The 14,990-nt window shown below is 42.7% G+C and overlaps 1 long non-coding RNA gene across 3 annotated transcripts in view; it reads left to right on the top strand.

Annotated features, from left to right (window-relative positions):
* Positions 1-10,421: 10,421 nt before the first annotated feature.
* Positions 10,422-14,990, top strand: part of LOC144754482 (uncharacterized) — a 620,848-nt gene continuing 616,279 nt past the window's right edge. The window contains exon 1 of one of the 3 annotated variants that reach the window (XR_013594731.1): positions 10,422-10,494. This is a non-coding gene — a long non-coding RNA (uncharacterized LOC144754482). The remainder of the gene's footprint in view (positions 10,495-14,990) is intronic. The other 2 variants (XR_013594730.1, XR_013594732.1) reach the window with 2 other exon arrangements.

Genomic DNA, 14,990 nt, shown 5'->3' with positions numbered 1-14,990 from the left:
TCTTGATATAATTTCCTATTGCCTTTGAGTATCTCACTTCCTGGCTCAGGGCTGTATCCCAATAAGATTTCTTTTAGTTTGTCAAAGGGGTCATCATATGATGAAGGTCCTCTTGGCATATCTTTGCCCTCCTATGCATTTACAGTTGTATTGAATCTTTTGAGCTGTTGACGCAGCTTTTCTCTGAGCAACTCCCTCTCATCTCTTGCCTCCTTGTATATTCGTCTTCTCAGCTTAAATTTTTTAAAATGTTCCTTGGAAAGGTTCTGGCGGTGTAGCCTTAAAAGTAGTCTCTTAAGGAGTGGCATATGTCGAGAAAGACCATCAAGCATGTGTTTGGCTCTAGGTCTTCTGACACCACCCGGCACACAATAGCATCATCTGAGAACCCTGTGAATCGCTAAAAACTGTGGGCCCATGGGTTGTCTCATTAATGTGTCAGGGAATTCTAGCCATGCACGCTTTGCTTCTCCAAATGGCTTCTTTATGAAGTCAGCCTTTGTGCAGCCACCTGAAACCTGTCACACTACCGGGCCACCCAATATTTTCAATGAATGTGTATGACCCCTCAATGAGCATTGTGCTGCAACTCACACCTATTTGTTTCTTTCGTGACACAGGAGAAAGTTTTTTCCGCCCCATATAATGACCCAACCAAAATGCAGAGCACCAGTATGTGGGCTTTAGTGATCTTAAGGCAGCTCTGTACAGACACAATCTTGCTGAAGACTTTGGCTGTTAGGTTCTATGAAGCAAACGGCTGTAATGAATGGCCAGGAGCGCGTCCTGAGTTGGTCCTACCCCTTGATACACGTGTGTGGGGGCCCCAGGCCTAACACAGTCTAAAAAACTACTGCCCAGCCTGGTGTTCCTCACTCATGAAGCAATACACTAGCCCATTCAGTACAAGCAAGAACTTTTGCCAAGCATAAAATAATGACAAACACAATTCATAATGACAAAAAAGACCAACAGACACTCATTAATAAAAATTATTACAAACAGAAATAAAAAATACTTTGGGTTGCGACAAGAACTTAATTATACCAATTTGTTCTGGCTAATAGCATATCTTTAAATGTCAAAACTTATCCTAGACATTGGGTTGAAAATAATATCAAGGTACATTGTATTACTATTCCATATTTCACGCCAGTTACATAAGACATCACATCAAATTGATAATAAAAATGTTCTTGATGAAACGACCTGCACTTCCCCAATTTTTTTAATTCATGCTTAAAAATACCATAATTAAAGTGCAATAGCTAAAGTGCACTTATTCAGTGTCTTACATCTAGCAGCAATAGTTAAAGTACACTTGATTATACCAATTTGGTCTGTCTAATATCGCACCTTTAGATGACAACTACCTACCTACACTACCCCCAATTTAAAATTCAAAATGTAAAAAAATGCCATAATTAAAGTGCAATAGTTAAAGCGTACCTGTGCAATGTTTTACGTCTAGCATCAATTATTAAAGTGCACCTATGCATTAACTTACGACTAGCAGTAATAATTAAAGTGCACTTGTGCAATTTCTTACATCTAGCAGCAAAAAATAATCATTTCTCCCGGTTTCCTACAAGCCCACAGTAAGCAAATAATTAATTCGATATTGGGATTTACCCAATTACTGCCGGCAATTAAAATAATTTAAAACTTCTGTTTCAGAGCCATGCACAAAACTTCAAGAACAATTTATGGGATTAAATTTTGCGTTTAGCATTTTTGATATCCAATAAAAACCGATCATTAAACTTTTTCGTTTAGTATTTTTAAAACTAACAGAATTATCCTGTAAAACCAATCATTAATTATCTAATGTCAGGTATCACACTCTGGGAATAACTTTTTTTATGTGATAAGGATGAACATTACAAACTGTGTAGTCAGGCGTGGCGAGATCCCAGAGAAACAAGTTATGATAGCTTGATGACATGTTCTCACCCCTAATTCAATAAAGATGGACTTTAATAAAATGTTCCTTTCTTCTAACAGTTGCGGACAAGTGGATACAATATGCGTAAAAGATTCATTATAAAAACCACATAACCGACAACTGTTTGTGGGCCAATTTAGTCCCCATATAGGAATTCCCTCCTTTGTGGGGTATCTCTCAAATCATAGCAACATAAATCTGTGTCTTAAAAATTATTTTAAATGGGTTGTGAGGTATGATTGAAGTTCTAATTTAATGAGTTAATAACTGACCAGGAGTGTCTCTTTTTAGTGAACTCTTCCTTATCCAAAGAATCCATAGAAAAGTAGCTGAGCAATTTATTGTCTGTTTAAACACCACTTTGCTCCTGGTTACATCTTCAAAGGGCAGAGACTTAAAATTGTTTAAACTCTCTGTTAAAAAAGCCCTCCAGCCCTTAGCATGCTCGTACCTCATTATCTCCTGCCAACATTGGTTCGCAATAGAGCCCTGGTCTGAAAAGAAAAAAGAATATAACTACTTTAAAAAAGCAGATTGTCTTATCAGAGGTTGTCTTTTTAGACCAAATTCCAGTCTGACATTGGCGTGCCCGATATACTTTGGAACCCTAAAAACCGATTTAAAATCTTTTTATTTTTAGGTTATCGAGAGATTTCGAGTCTTTACCTCGGAAATCACATAACCATAAGCCAGAGAGGGAATCCGCTTTGCTTTCATTATCTTAAGTAAATGCTCATGGTTTGGACATGCCAATGTAGCTCTCAATTTTCTATAAGCAAACAACAAGGCTGTAGCTTTTACTCTTTATTTGATAAAATGCTGTTTAAAAGACAGTCTGGCATCAAATGTAATCCCCAAATATTTATAGAATTTCACAGTTTCAATATATATAACCCGTTAATCTTCCATACTCTCTTGTCTAGTTTTGTATTACCAATCGTCATTATTTTTGTCTTCTTGGTATTCATTTGTAAACCATTAACAGGTATATAGTTATTAAATTAATCAACTAATCCTCAGATCTATAGCAGTATGGCTTAACAGTATGGTATTATCTGCATACTGTAAGTATTTAATTTCTTGCCCTGAGAAGGTAGGCGAGTGGGCAACTATAGCAGTATGACTTAACAGTATGTTTAGGCAACTTGTACAGCGCGCAAATACCCTGGGGTGTCTCGGCGCTTCTGGAGTAAATCGGAAAGGTAATCGCTGAGAGTGGGGTTTATGGTAATATCTGCATACTGTAAGTATTGCATTTCTTGACCTGAGAAGGTAGGCGAGTGGGCTTTGACAACTTTAAGTGTGACAGTGAGTCAGCCATAAAAAGATTAAAAAGACATGGTGCCAAGACGCAACCTTGTTTAAGATCACTTCTAGTTTCAAATCGACGAGTACTCTACCGTCTACGACTTTAACCTGGACCCACGTATTAGTATATAACAATTTGATCATGTCAAGCAGTTGTGTCTGGATACCCCATGCAGATAACTTAGCCCAGAGTAAATTACGGGGGACCTAATCAAAAGCGCCTTAAGGTCGACGAAACAAACGTATAACTTTTGCTTTTTATACTTTGCTCTTTCGGCCAGAGGAGTCAGTACGGTCAAGTTCGTGGACATTGACTCGCCCCTTCGAAATCCGGTATGAAATGTTGGAATCAGATCTTCTTTTGCGGCCCATTCTTCCAAGTCATTCAGCAGACAGCTAGAGAAGACTTTTGCTTCCACGTCTGTTAGGGCGATCAGCCTATAATTTGCTGGATTATCTTCAGGAGTATATTGGCTGTATTATGCTTCCCTGCCATGACTTTAGGACCATTTTAGTTTTAATAACTTCATGAAACAAAGTTGTTAAAATCTCTGTCTAAAGAGCTATCTTCGCTTTAAAATTTTAATTCAGAAGTCTGTTGGGGCCTGGCGCACCATTCAGTCTTATCCTACTTATTGCCATTCTTACCTGTTCTATTTGCCATATCTCATTGACTTGTGGCTCGGCTTTAATATGATATTGTTCGTTCCTGAGTATTCTACCTTCTTTAATGTTCAACTGGCTTAACGTTTGAAGAACAATGTTATTGGTCAAAGTTGTATCTGAGAGGCCCCATATAGGTTAAAAATAAAATACGCCCTGCATGATTCTGACACATTAGCACTGTTCTCTCTTTTACTACCATTTTCAAGATTAATTATAATGCCCCAAAATTATTTCAAATTTTTTGTTTTGCAGACTAAGTACAACTTAGTCCATATTCCCTCATAGTACGTATGTTTGGCTTTCCATGTTTCATTGTTATATGAACTTCTCAGACATTTTTTTTTTTTTCACAACAAATTTTTTATTTTCATTTGAGTGAAAGCAGAGCAAAAGGCGTGGTTCTCCACAATCAGGAGAGCGCCACCAAACATTGCAGCGTAGTGTACACACATCATAATAAAAACCAAGGAATAGAAGAAGAAATCAAGTAAGGAACCCCCTCCCCAACCCTAGTCCCCCCCAACAACTCCCAATGCCCAACACCCCCACTACCCACCCCTTATCCCACCCTAACCCAATGCACGTGCAGTAGACACTCAGTAACATCGGTCGTAAGGCATGACACCGCAAGGAGGCACTCGGGTACCAATGGCTATAACTCTTCCTCTTGCACCTCCGGGGGATTGAGAAGCAGCCCCCTGTACTCCGCCCATCTTTTCCAGATCTTAAAATGCTTATTTGGGCATTCTCAGACATTTTAATGTAGGAAATTTCCAAGTTTTTAGGGCTCCATTCGTTTTTCTTTAGGTGGCTCTTATGGCTTTGTTAAGTTCTCACTTTTGTTGGAGCAACCTATTTGTATACCATCCTAATCTTTTAGGCCTCGTAATGGATCCGTTTGATGTAGTTGAAAGATGGAAAGCGATTCGAAAGGGAAGCATAAAGACAGGGCCAAATATCCACCCTTGACTTCCCTTGTCCTTTCTCAGTTACCGCCTTAGCAATTGCAGGTTCTAAAAATTCCCATCGTTCCATCTTATTTCTCAGGTCCCACACTAGCCTTTTCAGGCTGAAAGCCGTTGGCCCTATTACCATAGATCTTGCATCAGGCAGGTGGGCAACTGATAAGATCAGAGAAACTGTTTGTGGGTTATGGTCACTTTCTATCCTAGGTATCATATGATAATCGTAAAAAAAGGATGTCAGCTCCTTTGAAATGATGGAATAGTCAATAATGGAGAGTTGACGTGACTTTTTGAATGTAGGTATACTCTTATTGGAATTTTGTGCATCTTCATGTAGTAACATACGATTATATTTGTTGAGCTGGGAACGACACATCTGTGTTAGCGCTCTGCTGGGTTTATTAGTGTGGTTTTTGGTGAGCAAGTGCATGTTAAAGTCTCCTGAAATGATTAGCATAGTGGCTGGATATTCACAATACAAGATTTTGACTACTTTCCAAAGTATAGTGAATTTGGATGTTTGGCCATGGTTTTTGAACTTAGATAATCATTTATAAAAGTTATTGGTTGTTTGAAGTCCAATTAATACACAGAAGCCATGCTAGCTGAAATTCAATTTCATAATGGTTAATATCCAGGGTTAATGATACATAAGTAGATAAGCCACCACTTGGGCGACCAAAGACAGACGTGCGGGAAGCGAAATTTTAATCCTCATAATATCCAATGAGAGGTTCAATATTCACATTCCATGTTTCCTGAAACATAAAAACATCAAAATCCCTTAAAGATTTTACTGTATCTTGATCCTCTATTAAGGTTTTAAGGCTGTTGATGTTCCAAGAGCAAATATATAAAATGTTTTTATTTAGTTGGTTAAACTTTTTAGGCATCATTCCTGCTCTCCAGTGTTCCCTTTTGTGAGTATTTTTGGAATCCAGTGCCAGTCATCATTTAGTGCTGTATTTTTCTTTAACTCCTCACAAACTCGAGTACCTGAGTTGCAGCTTGTAACTTTGATCCCAGATGACAGAGCCGGATTAAATGCCGGACCTACGACTCCTTTTAAAACCCTGTTTTGACCTCCTGATGTTGTAGGTGTTGTGGCATTTATTGTAACAGGGCTCTTTTTCATTTGCTGTGGAATCAATAAAGTTGGATATCGATTTTTGTTACATTTCCGTAGAATGATGCCCAATTTCTCAAATTGTGAGCTGTTATCTAGGATTTTAAAAACTGTCTCATCACAGTGGCAAGTTGTAAAATACACCTCCTTAGTAGGATTGTTAGGATCTTGTTTGAATTCAACTGAATCCAAGTAATCCGATGTTAAATCCTTAAGCTCTGGGATTGAATTCAGCAATTTCACAATATTACCACGATTCAAAATATCGTGGGGGCCCCTTGAAATGCACCATGGAGTGAATATTAATTTCATAGAGGAGACAGGATATTTTGTTATTCACTGGTTTTTATGTTACCATTGCTCTCGGTGGCAACTGCATGCCTTGAGTGTTTCTGTCACCTGTTTCAGTGTCTAACTCGTCAAGTGGACCTGAAAATACCAGAGACTTTATGTTGATTAGAATACTTTCTGGTAAGGCAATATTGTTGGCCCGCTTCGTTCTTACCACATTTTGTAATGCACTCTGCTGGTCTCAACACCCTTGTTGTACTGGGCCTTGTCCTAGCACTTGAGAATTAGATGCTTCAGTTAGTTGTGCCATTATAGACTCATGAGCTGCATCAACAGGAAAAGATGACACAGCTAATCCGTTTGTGCATGGAGTTAGCCCAGTCTTTGTTTTGCACCGATGAGATTCCAAAGATTTAAAGATTGGATAGATTTCTTTTGGATTAGGCTTGGTTTACGAGCTGACGTTTATAGATTTATTTAGTTTCTTTATTCTGTTATGGGCATTTCTTAGTCTTTTCATTGCTGTTTTGGTTCGACCTTCTTTTATTGTATTAGAGTTTGGGACCAGGTTAGAGGTAGCTTGGGAAACATTAACATTTGAGACTAGCGATTGCTCAATGGGTTCGTTTCCATGAGTCAAATCCTGAAGTTTCTGTGGGATGCTTTGTATAATCTTATCCCTTGCTGATTGATTTTCACTTTCTTTCTCCTTCCTTATAGATAAGAGCATGTTCTGTTGCTGTTCTTTACTGCTCTACATTTTCTTCTGGTCCCATTTTTTCCTGTGAATTCATAGTTTCACTTGGAGTTCCCACCATTATTTTATGCTTTAGAGTCTGGTTGATGACCGTTATCTTATTGGATTAAGCCTGCTTTGCCTTCAACAATTCTATCCAACATTGTCTTGACCTCCGCCACCATAGACCTTACTATAGTTGGTAGCTCTGAAATTTTATAAATCATATGGGACCATCCATGCCGTTACTTTGTTGCTGACGAGGAAACTTTTGAGGTTCATAACTTTTGAACCAACATTTCACTGTGGGAGAAGGAACTAATACAGCTTCCTTCGCCAGAATCTATGGTGCCGGAGCGTGATATTCGCAATTAAGGGATCCTTGCAAAAATAAACTGAGAGGTTTTGCCAAGGTCCACGAACATTCTAAGGCGGAACTAAAAAAGGAGAAAAAAATATGCAAATAGTATTTCTGAACCAACAGGAAGACTAGGAACTCTTTCAAGCTTTATTTTTAAGCGACTCTGGAGGATCCACTTACGCGTTACCGGTTGTACTTTAATCTCGCCCTGAAGAATCTCCCTGGTAGGGAGTGAAACGCGTTGGCTGACTTTGTTGCTAATTGCACTGTGACTGCTTTTTAAAGAATGAACAATATTAAATAAAGGATTCTTTCATACATTAAAATCGACAGTTCTCTTGGACTTCTTTTCTGTGCGCCCCCACATAAGCTAACAAATCATATGAGCGCAAGTGCCTTATTTACCAGATTTGATAGGTGGAGTAGCTTGGTATCTATCCCGGCTACATAGAGAGCCAGTGTGTTTAACAGGTCCACCTGGATATTCAATTTGACTGAATGGTAGGTAAGAGAATTGGTAATGGTGTCCATTGTGCTAAGCAGACTACCCCAAATTCCATTTTCTGGCTCTTTTAGCTTCTCCTCTAGAGAACCTGCGCTATCCCAAATATTTTCATCATATTTGTCTAATAGTAATAAGTCTGCCGAATTGAGAGGATTAGTCAGAGAGTCGGCTTGCTTTGATCATTCAAAGTAAGCGCATTCTCTATGGAAAGTTTGTTTGGGGCCCAGAGGCTGCTTGTGGTCATTATTAGAGACCAGTTTCCATGTTTAGGTTAAAAGTATCCATTTTAATTGCTTCCCTACAGACCTTTGGGCCTGAAGAGGCTTCGGATATAATATTTTGGCAGCCACCGACAATGTCTTGAACTGGAAGGACAAGAAAGGGTATCTGAATAGAAGAAGACGTAAAATCCTTGTCGCTTGAATTGTGGTCAGGGCCAGATGATATATTAATCACAGAATTGTTCAGATTTTGACTAATAACCTGATGTATTCGAGAAGTTGTACTTGCATTAGAAGCTGTTGCTGACTTTCTGTCCAAAATGGATGATGAAAGATCGAGATTTATTGCACCTGCGTGTCCACTGGATGAACTTGTTCGCTGTGATCCACCTATTTTTGCACTGGGAGTGTGAAACTGAACTTTTACCAAGAGTGGGCCATTGATTTTTGCTGTTACTGTTGGAAGGACCACATTCAGCTAGTAGGCGGTTACTGTTCACATACTTGTTCCCTGAGAGAAATGGGTCAGTATCAGGCATATACCCCAGATTGGATCTGAAGCTTTGCGTTCTTGCACCTTTATTTGTAGATGTTTGGGCTCCATCTGCTCCACCGGCTACAGTGTATTTTCCATGGTCTTTATTTGCGGTTTCAGGTTTAAAAAAATATATATATCCTGTAATAGTTGGTTAGCTACTCCCACTAAGTCTTCTTAAATATTGCGCATCCTGAAAGACACTTACCTTGATGCCACAACTAGGCCTGCTCAACATATGGGAGGCGACGGATCTTACAGAGACGGAACAACATTTTGCAACGTTAGGCTTCACACTATTTAAAAGAGAAATTGCTAGGGGGTGGGGTGGAGTGAGGCCACCTGAAGTAGCAGTATGGAAGAGGGAGCTCGATAAGTGTATGATAGCTGAGAGAGAAGTGTTCATCGCAAGAGGGTGCCCAAAGAAATGGGGCAGGAAGTGGTCCAAGTGGAATTTGTACAGAGGAGAGATATGTGTGTCACCTGTAGTGGAGTTAGAACTGCAGAGAAATGGGGATAGGGAGCAAAATATGTAATCTATATGTTTGAATTTAATTATTAATGTGATGCTAACTGTAATCTGCATTATGGGATTATTTGAACAACAGTAAATTGTCTGTCATTTTCTTTAATAAAAATATTTAAAAAATAAAAAAATATTGCGCATCCTCACGAGAAGTTAAATATAGTGCTGCTAGATTGTCTGACTCTGGTTCTATATCTCCTGCAGGAGTACCTAGACTGCTATGTAGGGTTACTTCTCCATTCTCTACGTACTTTCTCCGCCGCTTTATTTGGGGTCAAGGCAATGCCCCACGCAGCCGGCCTGACCTCATTGAGTTGAGTAATTGGATGATTTTATGGATTGGAAGGGTCCTCCTACTGGACCGATTAGGCTAAGAGCGAGTGTGTTTCCACACCATTTCCTTCACTTTAAAAAACCCTTTACTCCTCTGGAACTGCAGCTTATAAGGGCCAACCTTTTGTGGCTATAAAGATTTGTGTTTTTTTTCCTGAATCAGGCCAATTGCCCGGAGTTTTCAAGTTTTAAGGCTCTTCAGATGAGGCATAGCACGGGAATTCTGCACCACTTATATCGTGCTGTTAAAATGCAAAACGGGAGGGAAATAGTGCCAAAGTGATGGTTGGCAGCAGCCTCAACCCATTGAGACAATTCGAGGGTGAAGGCAAACAAAGCATCAAACCCCCCAGTGCCTCCCACAATAGCTCCAACACTTCTAAACCTCACAGTACCCTGCTAAGAATTCTGGGGTACATACACTCAACTAACTCTGACCAGCTGCCAGGCTTCAGGGAGGCTGAAGAAGACGGGAAGCGGAAAATAAATATTAAAAATATAGGAATTATCAAGTAGATATTGCGGGAGGGGGAGTGGACCAATCTGGACGCACAAGCAGCACTGGCCTAATAGCTGCCTTAGCACGAACAGAAAGTACCGTGGCTCTATCCACCTCTCGCCCGCCTGCTCACACGCAGCTGGGCTGGTGGCTGTGGAATATTTTTGCTGTGGTTTTCACCGTGGAGCACAGCACCTAAGCTGTCAGTGCAGCGCCGCACTCTGGGGGGAAGGGGGCATACCCCCGCTAAGCTCTCGCTGGTTATGTGCACCACAATCCGCCGCTGAGTCCCACTGAGCCTCGGTATTGGCTCCGAGCTCCAAGCTCTGCTCCTGCCTGCACCTCGTACGTCATACGTCCCTCACGTCAGCACGATTCAAACGCCCCAACAGACACTCAATTCACTCACGAGCAACAAATAAGAAGACGAGGCGGAGATAGCCGAGGATTTTATAGACTGAGAGAAGGCTTCTATAGGTTAGAATGTTTTGGTAATTTCCACACCAGTACTCATGGTGGTTGTAGTGTATGTTCAAGGAAATGCTTTACCTTCTTATTTCTGTGCTGCTGCTGAGTGGTAAAGATTGGTGAAAGCCTAATGGGAGTCTATATGTCTTGTCATAGAATCCTAGATCCATTCATGTGGAGCAGATTAAGACATGGGTATTGATAGGCACCACATATTTGATCCTAACTAAGATACAAAGGTCAGCTGGCTCGAGTTTTTAAATGCAACCCACTGCATACTCTGATTGTCTTTGCCCCGTGATGTGTTCTGCCTTTCTCGGTCTGATGATGTTGGAAGTCGGTGGGAAAATAATGTCATTCTCACATGAAAACATTCAGTGTGGGATGGCTACAGAGAGCTGTCTACATAGTTGTGGGGTTAACTATCAAGACACACTGAAGGTACTGGACCACAACACTGGATGGATTACAGACCTCGGCAGTACAAGAGAATGTTGTGCTGAAGTAAGGAGTTGTGGGTGATAATGGATTAGCTAAATGCTCAATTGTAATGAAGTCGTGGATTATTAGCAGCCGTAACTGGCCTGGAAAGTCTAATAAGGAGATAGCATATTCACAGGCACAGGGAAAGGTCCTTGTTGCTATGTTAAGTCTTTTCCAGCAAAGTAATACACTTCCTGTGGCACATCTTGGGCATATTTTAGGTATTGCAACAGTTACTCTGACTGCTCCAGAGGGGGTTTAACACCTTGTATTACGCTGTGCACTTTAAATTCAAAAGAGCTCTTGTCAGTTGCAAAGAGGTCTTGATCATTTTGGCAGATCTTAACGGGACACTGCTGTCCTGGAAAGAAACACATGAACTCAATACAGACACCCCGGAGCACTACAAGAATGTGGATGGGCAGTACATTTCTCGCATCACCAAAGGCTACAATGGTTTGGGGTGGAAATTTAGACCTAGCCTTGATGTAGCAAATGGAGTCCGGTGCTTCCCAAGTGGTTCCCCTGCTTAATTATTAGATGCTATTGAGTAGAGGTGTCTGAAAATACATGTCATACTGGCCATGTGACTGATAAGGAATATACATTCCACCCTGATGTCCACTATAGCACATCCAGAAGACACTGTTCATGTCCAGCTGGGTTGCCAAATGTGTCATGGGTCCCTCAGTGCGTAGGCAATAGTGATTTAAACATTGATCTTTAAGCTCAGTAGCCAATTACAGGATCACTCCTGTGTCACTCAGTCAGTTTGCTGAGGAAAACCCTGGAAACATGGGATCCTAAAGCCTGGATCACAACCTTCAGGCAAGAGAAGAGCCATTTCAAGTTCAGAAAGGAGCTGAAGACTTTCCTGTTCTGCCGGACCTTAGCTTAGCCTACTTCTAAGTTGCCTGACTACACTATGAATGCTGGTTAACTTGAATACTGAATATTGAAGCCAGGTACAAATGTGTTTTAGCAATTTCTACTACAGCACAATACAAGACAACACTCTTGTTTGGGCTCTCTCACCTTCCAGTATCACTCATGGTTGACAAGCACTGGAATTAAGTGCAGATTTACATCCCTTTTGTTGGTTTTCCTGCGTTTCTGTTCACCCCCGGTTTGCCCTATGTATCTCTCTTTATGTACATTATGTGTTCGTATGATGTTTGCTCTTTTCTAAACCTCATATTTCTTAAGTCAATATTTAGAAAAAAAAGGTTTGCTTTCAACTTAGAATGCTCCACCGGTTGCCAAAATAAATATCATTACTTGCCTGGTGTGGTGCTCTGAAGGTGCCTGTGGGAGTTCCAGCACTGACGCTGGTGAGTCTCTCGATGAGCTCAACATGGCAGAGGCTTCAGATCTGCACGTAAATGAGCGTCCCGCTTCAGTCGATCGGGCACGGTGTGGGAGTGTCCGAATGACAGTGATGGAACAAGAAGGCGGCCTGAGAACGCAAAGGAAGCGCTGACTTCAGGAAGCCGAGGAGGGAAGGAGCCACAAGAGAGGACTGAGCTGGAAGAGAGACTGAGGACCGACACCTGCACGGTGCAAGAAGCGGAGACACCGGGACCGCTGGACCCTCCGTCGGGAGAAGAGCAGTGCCCAGGAGCCAAAGACCCCTCTCGGAGCAACTCTCTAGAGACCAGTACTCCCGAGGGGGAAGCGGAGGCTGGGACTCCCCTCACCATGGCCCTGGAGGATCGTGGGTTCAGGCAAGTGCCCAGTGCACGTTTGTTTTCTTTTAAGGGTTGGTGGGCGGGTTTTGCAGGCCACACTGCCATGGGCGTCCGCAGGGTCGGGCAAGGGGGAGCGCTTGCCCCCCCCAACCCTGGATCGCCGGGCCCATTCCTTTTGGTCCTTAATGTTCAAGATTACAGCAGGCTGTTCCCCTGCGAGAAGCCCCAGGAGTTTAAATGTTCTCTCACTTGGGGCCTCTCGCACTTCTCTTTGAACTCTAGAGGCTGCAGCAGCCCCTCTCCGACCTCGAGCAGACTGTGGACAGGCCCATTGTCATTCTGTCTGCTGCTGATCATCACATTAAGAATGACAATGGGCCGTCTGCCTTTAAGGTGCCTTGAAGGCGAGTGAGGAAGTTAAAAGGTTGCCCCCCCTGGAAGGCGAGTGATGAAGTTAACATTTTGCCCCACCCTGGAAACATTTCTGTGGACGCCCATGCACACTGCCTTGAATACACTATTGTTCCCTGCACTTAGGCATGAGGATTGCAGCCTGACCCTCTTCTTATTTTCTTTTTTGTTTCTGCTCCCTCCTGAAAAAAACACCCCGACGCTGAAGGGAAAACTTGGGAACATGGAAAAAGGGAGAAGACACCGGCTATTATCTCGTCCCGTTTGTATTCTGGACTGCCTTTGATCCTCTTTATCACATCAAAGACAATTTATACAAAACCCAGGCTGCAAAAAAGAGTGTACCAAATAAATAATCCCACAACCAGGAAGCCTAAGAATATTTTATGTGAGGAAGGGAGGGCCTGGGAAACCCGGTGTAGCCACACCTTACATTGGTGTCAGAAGTGGGATGAGTGTCTAGCCGTGACATGATCCAGCCCATCACGATGGAAGCCATGATTACTCAACTGGCAGAGGGTTAGCGCCATTTACAGTTAATATTGGAACAGCCGACCAAAGTGGCCCAGAAAGAGCTGAAGCCCCACGCAGCCTGATAGAACAAGCAACCCTCCTGACCACTAACCAGCAGGCACAGGACACCGCTATCCTGGGGTTAACGGATGCTATTTCAAGTGCACGTGTCTATCCTAACGAATCGGGGTCTGTACTTAAAAAGTTCCGAGACGGCGGCGCTAGAGATTCCGGAGCAAGATGGCCGCTCAAGATTATCATCCACCTAATACAGACATGCCAACACTCCCGATTCAGGCGTGAGACTACCGATTTCAGGGCTAGTCTCCCGCCTCCCGATCCCTGCAAGCAAAAACCCGATTCCTCAGAGTTTCAGCTGACAGCACTTGGTATTGTGTAAAGTGCCAATTCTTCCAGCAATAGTCAAGAGTGACCACGCAGGGGCTCTAGAAGGGGTGAGAAATCAACAAAGCGTCATTAACAAGGGAATGGTCTTTTAACGACCTGTGAAGTACTGGGGGGGGGCTGTGTGTGTGCACAGGAAGCTGTTTCAGCCCGGGCTGTCACACGGGGGGGGCGGGGAGGGAGGGGGGAGCATGCACTGCCAGCAACCTGCCTGGCCAGTGCACAACACTTGCATCACCCTCTCTCTGCCTGCCATTGCGCTGCATGCTTCGGAAAGGTAAAAAAAAAAACGTGCATTTGTGTTTCAAATGTCCAATCCTGCAGCAGCACACTTCCAAAGCCCATACATGACAGTAACCCGATTCAAGGCCCCATTCTCCCGATTTTTTTTTTCAAATCTCCCTATTTGCTCTTCTGAAATGTTGGCATGTATGCTAATATCCTTACAGATTGGCGCCATCCAAGGCTCCAATGCATATTTCTGGACTCCCTGCCTCCTAAGGTGTGCTTTGATACTGCTCATCTAACGAGTAAAGGCCTGCAGCCTCTTGTTTCACCTCGCTCTGCCCTGGCGCAAAATGGCAGCCCCTCGGAGTAAGAATCTCGACAGACCTCCCTGAGTGTGCCCGCTGCTTGTCTCATCACTGTGCCTGGCTCCTGCGGCAGAGCTCCGGAGCCGAGGAGGTGCGGGTGTGCAGGTGCATCGCGGCCGAGCTGACGGACTGCTGGGATCGGCGCTGGCCCCTCCCGCGCTGGGGAGCTCGTCTGCTGTTGTGAGTCTGGGGTGCGGAGGTGAGACGTTTGTACTGCGGCCCCTCGCCCGGCCGGCCGCTTTATTTTATTTTATTTTATTTTATTTGTGCAATTTTATATAGCGCGAACTTTACCCGAAGGTGTCAGAGCGCATTACATAAGAACCAGTTGAGAAACATAAGGACTTTAGATTACATGCGTTACATAAAGGATACAACCAGAAAAAAATTGCAAATGTACAAGATGTAAAGT

This window comes from Lissotriton helveticus, chromosome 5_1, assembly GCF_964261635.1.
Source record: "Lissotriton helveticus chromosome 5_1, aLisHel1.1, whole genome shotgun sequence".
NCBI lineage: Eukaryota > Metazoa > Chordata > Amphibia > Caudata > Salamandridae > Lissotriton > Lissotriton helveticus.
Note: the sequence above shows the minus strand (reverse complement) of the source record. Positions and strands in the feature narration are given on the sequence as shown.